Here is a 9,029-nt window from a genome sequence, read left to right as displayed (position 1 = left end):
GTTGACGTAAACTTTTGCATATTATTTTATTAATTTAATTATCATCGATTGAAATACTTTAAGTAAATTCATTAAAGACTTGTTTGCCATACAACTAAGTTTATTTATGTTTTTATTTAAAATTACTGACAATTTGTATTCATTTGCTTTTAATGATTTTTGTATTTGGTATTTGATTTGTTTTAAGAGATTTAAAAAAATTATGTTTTGTATTTTTATCAGTTATTACTTTTATATTAGTTTTTTATAAATCATATTTTTGTCAGTTATTATTTAGAAACAAGTTTTACGTTTTTTCGGTGAATTTTTTCTGCAAATGATTTGCTTTCTAAATGTATGTTTTATTGTTTATCTTTGGTATAAGTTATTGTTTATATCTATCATTGATACAGTTATTTTTTATTTATAAAATTATTTACGTTCGTTTTTAAGATAAATTTTTCTTAATTTTCAAAATTTTTTAAATAGTTTTCATGGTTTTCGTTTTATTATTCTACTTCTCCGGTGCAAGTCTAGCGCAAAGTTCAGTCGAAAAATTATTTATGATTGTGCATTTTATTTACATTTCTTTCTTTTGTTTTTAGTGTGAGTTTTGGATCCTTGGATAAGAGAATAGTGAAATTTTATTATGAATTTTAAAAGAAAAATCTTTAAAAAACATGAACCGAAAATAACCGTTAAATATCAAGATTTTAATTTTCAAATTATTGCAAAATCGTTATTTTTGTTTTTATTCTTCCGATCAAGAATACTCGTTAAATTTCGATTTTTACATTTTCGATCAAATTTCAACTGATTTTTACATTTTCGATCAAAAATAATCATTGTTTCAGGATTTGTTTTTTTTTTATAATTTTTAACCGTTATGATGGTGACAGCGTTTTTATCACCGATTCCAATATTTTATGATTTAAACAAAAGTTCTGAATAACGGTTATACTATGACCGAAAAAAGATCAAAAATACCGATAAAAACTGATCGAAAAAATAAAAATCATTAAATAATGGTTAAATTTGATCGGAAAAATATAAATACAATTTAAACGGTTAAATTATGATTTTTAATATAGAGCAACAAATGTACCTGAATTGTTTTATTTGTTTTCAGCAAAGTTCACGAATTTAGATCTGAAAATAAAAGAAAAAGTGTTAGTGATGCAGAATTGTATGCAGGGTTGCCAATTTGGTAAATTATTACCAAAATTGTCAGAAAAAATTTGGGTTGGTAAAATGGTAATTTTTTTCATTTTGGTAGATTTTATTTTTTTTTTAAATAAATAAGACTTTCCATTGCCGCTTATAAATTTCTTTCCAAAAAAGTAGTCTACTTTATTGAAATTATTTTCGAACGCTTTAATGCAAATTTTTTATATACGTACATTTTCAAATCTAATTTTACTGGAATCCTGAGGAGCCTAAATATTTTAAATGATTCTCTAAATAAAAAGCAAAAATGGACAGGAATGTAATTATACACTAAGATTTTTCACAAAATATTTCTAACAATTTTCCAACAATTTTCTAAAAATTCATAGTAAAGAGTTGAATTTTTTTTATGTTGTAAATAGCTTGAATCCTTGATTTTCATGGACTGGGTTAAAGCGCAAACAATATTATTATTATTCTTTTTGAGTCACTGTATTTGTCTATAATAACTCCAGTGTTTTCAATTTTGATGAGTTTTGTTGTTACCTTTAGTCTCATCACTTTCGCTTTTGGGTGAAGGAAACCATTAGGAAGGAAGATGCCATTAATATGATCTCAAATACTATATTATCAGTAAATAAAAAATTACTTAATAAAAAAAATTTAATTTTTATTGAAATAACTAAAAAATAGAACGAAACTATAGATTTCATATTGGGTAGATTTCTTTCAAGTGGATGGTAAGTAATTTTTTCGTCAGTGGCAACCCTGCTTGCATGTCCATAATACACTGAGTAAATACATATTCTATTCACCAGAGAGCAAGTAATCAGACAGAAGATTCTAGTGTCTTCACCGCACTTTATGGATTTTCATTGAATCCTACTTTTATTATATGTCCGCCTAGTTATAATCCATGAGTCATATTGAGTGGCTTACACTCGCAAAATTAACACCGCTAGAAATCTGCAAAGAAATCTACAAAGAAGCGTAGAATTATGTATAAGCAGGGCCTTGCCACACGCCCACAGAAGTCGCAAATGCGAGATTACAACTATCACCAACTGATATACACATGTAGCTGCGCGAGATATTTTGCGATTCAAAAAAATACTAGAAAAGGTGACTGTGCGTGATTTTGAAAACCTTCATCGCGTATCTCTAATTGCAGCTAACACCAACTGATCTACATAGTTCCGCGAGATATGGTCATGGGGCGAAATAACCACTGACCATTTGGCCAATCTAGGCACGTCGTAGACATTATCGAGCCTAACCGCCAAAATAATGTAAGCGGCTTTTTTCCAAATTTTCCATTTGATGCAGAAATATTCCGAGAGCATTTCTGCATCAAAAAGAACATTTTGAGAAAAAAAATTTCCGACTTTTGTATACTTCCACTCACTTTCGAAAAGAAATCAAAGTTGCGATGCCAATCCGACGTGACCTGACAATATGCCTGATACTATGTATTTTTATACAAATTTAAAGGGAGAGTTAGAGGAAGAGTTTCTTACTTAAACTGAAGTTAGATACATGGAGCCTCGCTCGGAGTACAGAGAAAAAAAACGACTCTTCAACATCTCTGGGAGTCAGACAGCCTGAAAGCTTAAGACTCACGCATTGACAATGCAGAATCCCTTATACGAGTGCCTGTACACCGGAATATTGAGGATAGTTAAAAAGCTGACGCATTGACTAGGAAGAATATGACCACCCACATATTTCCGGGAATGAAAACGGCAGAAATATGTATGTAGCAATGATCGCTTTCAAGGAGTTGCTCATAGATCATATCACTCTACATACCTACATATGTATGTATGTACATATGGATGTATTAACCATTGACCGCTGAAGCAACCTTTCGTTGTGAAAAACCTCCAGTATTACCTAGCTTTCCTGTAATGGGAAGTGAAAATTGTTGCTCTTTATAAAATATAAACATAAAAGAGCTTCCTAACTTATGTAATTGGCTTGCACACAATGAAACTAAGGGTGGACCTGCCGGACCCTTGTTGTAGGTGAAGATCATAGAAGAAGAAGAAAATATATATAAATCAAGTATAGTACAGACCACCATTAGCAACTTATCATCGGGCTAGAAGCCAAACTAAGGCGCCAGTCTTGATATTAAAGTTATTTTGAAACTTGAATCCGTAAATTATATTTGACTGATTCTGTTTCAATTCATGCAGGGTGAATGGATTCAAAATTCGAAATCAAGTTTAATACGACTTTTAATTTTTTTTTTAAGTTTTGCAAACAAAAAAATTTCGCTGAGCTACGAGCATCTTAGAACTTTAGGGCAAAGTGTGGTTTTAGAGAAAAACGGCTGACAATTTCTTTTTTAAATCTTTCTAATTTTTTTTTTAAATCAATATTTCAATTCGGTTTTTTGATTGCAGAAGTATTTTTGATGCTCTATATTTGCGTACTTGAAAATTTTGAAAATAACAAAAGGGCGGCCGTTAGTAAATTAATTTAAAACTCAAGGTAAACTTCTATAAATAAAACTTAATTAAATATGTATTTTTCAAAACCTACTTGTAATATTAATAAATTTTTTCGTCCCTAATCTATTTATTTCATTATTTCTTTATGCATAATTATCTTTTTGGCCAAGATTTTTATAAAATATGTTTACTGGTTTATAACTGCTTCAGTCGCTGGAAAAACATTATCTCAGTCATTCGCATAATTCATAAAAAATTAAAAATATTCATTCGCTGCACATGTATTTGCTAAAATTTTGCAAACATTAGAAAATAATCAGTTTGAAAACACCTTCCGGTCAACTATGCCACAATTTATCTCCTCACGTAATGGATTATTTTCACATCAATTATTGCAGTGCAACGCGAAATTTGACAACCACGTCACACATTTCAATCAAAACAACAAAAAAAAAAAGCTTCATACAAAGCTGATAAAAGCCATGTGCTCAATTTGTAACTACTTAAATATCTCACGTATTTGTACAAATTGATAAATGTATAAAATATTAATATTAAGCAGCATGCATTTTTTTTGCATTAGTAGTCAATCTCATTTTCGATACAAGTATCTAAATTTTACCACGCGAAGTTATAGTTTGATGATTTTTACAAGTATATATATGCTTAGCAAAAAAGAGAACGTGCCTTTAGTCTTTAACCCTTTCAGTGGCTGGATTTAAATAGAAGAGGATCGAATTCGACTTCACGGCGTGCAATCAGGCAGTAACTAGCCTCTCAGAATCCCAGTGGGTAAAACTCGACATTAAGTAGTCTTCGATTGCAATGGAGTTTAATAAGTTTTTTTAATAGTTCCTTTCTGAACCTGTTAAATTTGTAATCATAAAAATATTTAACATACAAATATTTTTAAACAAGGCCTTAAAGAAAAAAAGGGAAGGGAAAATATACCTGGATCTTGGCCTGAATGTATTTGTGCGGTTTCCATCGATAAGGGAATGGAGAAGGGGCAAACTGCTGATAAGGAAGCCATCTGTACGGCTGCGGTGTAGGGAGAGGAGCTTGGGGTATCCATCGGCCTCTGTGGTTACCAAATCATGCCAGCATATTTCAGGCTGAAGGCCTGGGTATCATGAATGAAAGAGTGGTGATTTATTCATATAGCCTGCAGCAATCCTAGCTATATCATCTACTCCAACCAATTCTAGATTAGTCAAAGAATGAGAGATGGAACTATGCTCGGTGACTCAGTCAATGTCTATCACTCTTGTATCGCTTCCCGGCCGTAGGAACATCCAAGGCAACGAGAGAGCGGACGAATCAGCCGAGGATCGGTAGCGGTGGAACGGTAATACCCTCCTAGACAAATACAAGTAGACATCTACTTTTACTTTATGAAACTATCAAAGGGCTGCCATAAGCCTAAATCCATCGACCAGAACCACTTATCATCCAAATCCAAAAGGAATATACAAGTGAATTGATGTCAATATATTACTTATTAACAGACCCGGCGAACTTCGTCCCGCCCAAAATTTTTATTTTTTTATTGAAACTTTTTGGTTCAACATTTTCACTTCATTGGCACATTCATCTGCTAAGATTATAGTTTGGTGGTCATTTGCAGCTTTAAATAACTTAACGAAAGTGTTATGTCCATGAAGAAGTTCTTGAAATTCTCTAACTGTGCAGCATTTCATAGAACGGTTAATCTCACAGCGAAATAAATTTGAAGAACTTTTTCATCTTCACTTCCTGGCGGCAACAATGATCCGGTTCTATAGTGAATCTGTCCTAGAAGCTTTATAGTATAGTTGGTGGCAATTTAAAAATGGGCGCGTATCATTGTTCTCCAAAAATGCAATATACATATACTTATTTCAGACAAAACACCTTAAAAGCTTTAACGCAGAATAATATTGGAAAATCACATTGGGCCAATCGTAACACAGGAGAGTTCGAAATACTCAATGGTGCAACAGGTCGATTTCATACACATTCACGGCACCTTTTCTCACGTGGCTATTTTTAGTAATAACTCGGTTCCAGCGCCACTTGGCAGCACTTTTCTGCAATGGTATTATTCTTACCATTACCAATACATATTTTAAATATTATAAATATATAAATAAATAAGATTTTTAGTAATAAGTCAACTACAGCGCCAACAGGCGGCTTTAATTTTGAAACTAAACCATCCAGAGACCCACTCGAACACACAACAAATTTCGTTAAAATCACACCTACAGAAGAATTATAAATACATTCAAATATAGCTAAAAGTCGGTATGTTTGTAGGCCTCACGGCACCTTTTCAAAGAGCCCCATTTTTCCCCATAAATATGGGCTTGATTTCATATACATATATATCTCCATACGAAGTTCCAGTACTGTACCACAAACACTTTCAGAGATATGCAGTATAAAAATTCAGTTTGTATGGGATGTGCCACGCCCCCTCTTCCAATAGCTCAAATTTTTCTTCATGAGTATGAGATTGATTTCGTATATCTCCACACCAAGATCCATTACTCTACCATTAACAATTTCTGAGATATGCAGTATGAAAAATTCGGTTTGTATGGGAGGTGCCTCTTTATATATCGAGCCTAAAACCATCCTTGGGACGCGTGCAGCAGGTGCCCGAAATTTCATAGAATTCGGTTCAGCCGTTCTCATGCTTTGCGAACACAAATAAAACGACTTTCAAAATATATACTAGTATAGATATAAGAGTGGCTTTCTTATCAGTAAATATTGAGTCATAGTGCAAAATTTACAAATAAATCTACAAAAATTTATCTAAAGAAGCAGCGGGAGGAAGTTTAATAAAAAATGCATAGAGGTAAAATCAACCAAAACCAGCAAAGAAAACAAATAGTTAAAAAGCTGAAGAAATTTTAATCAATATCAACCAATTCCTTTACGACTAGTTGGCACTAACACTCAAAGTTTTTAGTCATACTTGGTTTTATAATATTTAGATACGAATATGTTTAACAATATGGATTATAGGTTTTTTTTTGTGCCCACACAAACGGCAAATGGTTTTATCTTTAGAGAATTTTATGTGCTCTAATTTTCATACCTTTGAAATATTGAGTCATTAAGTCATTAACCCTCGTATTTAATTGATTACAGTGCTACGATTATTTTTTTTGCAAAACGTCTAATTTTTATAAATACGACCCGTCATTTCAATTAGACGTTATTAGCAAATAGAATAGCAGCATATTATCAAATTCTAAAACCACATTTGGCATAATAAAATTAGGGTTTGAGGAACAATTTTTGCTAATAGTGGACTGATTGGCCTTTATTGCTTCAGGGCTCAACATTTTTGAAGTTAAACTTCTTAAAGGAATTCACAGATAGTTGCGTTAAATGTTTAATGTCGGCGTGAGTGGGAATGTTAAGAGTGAGAGGGAGAGACAAAGACAAAGGCAAAGGCAAAGGTAAAGACAAAGACTAATATTAAGATAAAAAGTGTCTGCAGCATGAAATTCACTAAAAATAAATCAAAAGAATTTTCATTTCCGTAGTATGGCATAATTTTTTTTTAATTGCAACTGTTTTAATTGACATCTATTTGCAAAATGTGATGAGGGTGGAAACGATAATTTCTCTCAATTCAGACTAACATCATTACAATGCGGCTGATATGATATTTTAATTTACGAATGAATGTAATAAAAAAATGTATAGCATTTCCTTTTGTTATATATAGAGCTCTTGGAGATTCATTGCCAATAACTTTGGTAACCAGTTTCAGTCAAAGCGAAAAATGTCCAATCCAAATCCCTAATTAACACAATTCAATAAAATTAAATAAAAATAAAAAAATTCAATAAAAGTGCTGCTGAATCCATGAAACTTAAACTAAAATGTGTACAAAATTTATCAAGAAGACTCGAAGCAGATACGACTATGATTTTTGGAAGCAATTACATACATATGTATGTATGTAGCATATTAAAAAATTTTTTGGGAATATTATTATTATATTTATATTATTATATATTATCCGCTTTGTGTGACAACATCAAGGCGCACGCCACAAATCGGAGGAGAAGCTCGGCCAAACACTAACATATGTGTAAGCGCCAATCTATTATTATTATTATTATATATTATTATTAATAATAATGCTAATAATAATAAGAATTAGGGATATTAAAAAAATGTTTGCGATATTTTTTAAGCATCGGAGACCTCAAAACTTTGCTGAACTTCCAAATTTGTTTAACAACATTTTTAGGTGTCAAGTTTTCTAAAGTTGCAGGTTTAACGCAGCTCTCTCATTCGATATTCTTCGATACCATTAACCATCGTATTTAATTAATTACAGTGCTAGGATTATGGCCTATTTTTTTTTTTTTTTTGCAAAACTTATCATTTTTATAAAAGCGCCCCTTCACTGGAATAAGACTAGGTTAGTTTATGCGACAGTTTCTAATCAGACTCACTTAGGCTCACGGCCATTTTGTGATTTAGCTTCGCAAAGAATTGTAAAAGTTCTAAATATTTTCATATTGATCATGCAGATCATTGAAGATCATTAAAGAAAAATTTACCAAGAACTTTTGTTTTCCGTTATCCCATGCAATTGCAGAGTAGGTGTTGGAAGGTTTTTTCTCATATCACCATAACAACTTTTACAGGGGTCATTCTGGGGGGCACTAACAGCGCCAGTGACAGTGCGAATGTCTTTTCTTTTTAAGCTAAGAGCTGAACTTTTAATTTTTCGAAAAATCCCGAACAAAAGGGGAGTTTTCTCAAAAAATCATAAGAGTTTCGGAAAAAAGATTTCAAGGGTTGGAGAAGTTAAAAAAACAAATCGTTCCAAAATGCGTATCCACTAAAGCAAAAAAAATTAAATTTTTGATGAGTCAAGCAATTTTCTTGTACTTCATTGAGCTTTCCCTTAATGCCAGTATTTCAGCTATCCACCTGACTCCATTTAGTATATGCGCATAACTTTTATACTTCCTTAAGCACCTTTTTATTGTTATTGACATTTGATCGTACTAAAAAGTTTGTAAACCACTATCTTATTTTGACAAAATTTCATTAAAAAAAAGAGAACCTTATCAATGAATTGAGCGGACACAGACTTTTATGAATCAAATAAAACGATAAAATTAAAGAAAAAAATATTTTTGAGCATTAATGACTGAGACCAAAAATATTTGCAATCAAGCAACAACACCGCTAAATTGCTGAAAATTTTTTTGTAGACATTATCGATCAATTGAATTGGAGTGCATTTTTTTTAGAATGAAGTATGTATACAGGTATATAAATCGAATATAAATCGATGTTGTGAAAAACACATATATGTATGTATTAGAGGGCTGCATGAATGCATTCAAAACGGCTTATGAATGATTTTGGCTTCAAATTTTTTTGAATTTGAGTGAATAGCTG

At 31.7% G+C, this 9,029-nt stretch overlaps 1 protein-coding gene across 4 annotated transcripts in view; it reads right to left on the bottom strand.

Moving 5' to 3' along the window:
* LOC118739122 (sodium-dependent phosphate transporter 1-A-like) overlaps nucleotides 1-9,029 on the bottom strand; it is a 441,416-nt gene that overhangs the window by 229,873 nt on the left and 202,514 nt on the right. The window lies entirely within an intron of this gene.

Source organism: Rhagoletis pomonella, unplaced genomic scaffold, assembly GCF_013731165.1.
Source record: "Rhagoletis pomonella isolate Grant_MI unplaced genomic scaffold, Rhpom_1.0 Rhpom_scaffold_00005, whole genome shotgun sequence".
Taxonomy (NCBI): domain Eukaryota; kingdom Metazoa; phylum Arthropoda; class Insecta; order Diptera; family Tephritidae; genus Rhagoletis; species Rhagoletis pomonella.
The sequence above is the reverse complement of the archived record's forward strand: the minus strand, read 5'-3'. Positions and strand labels throughout refer to the sequence as shown.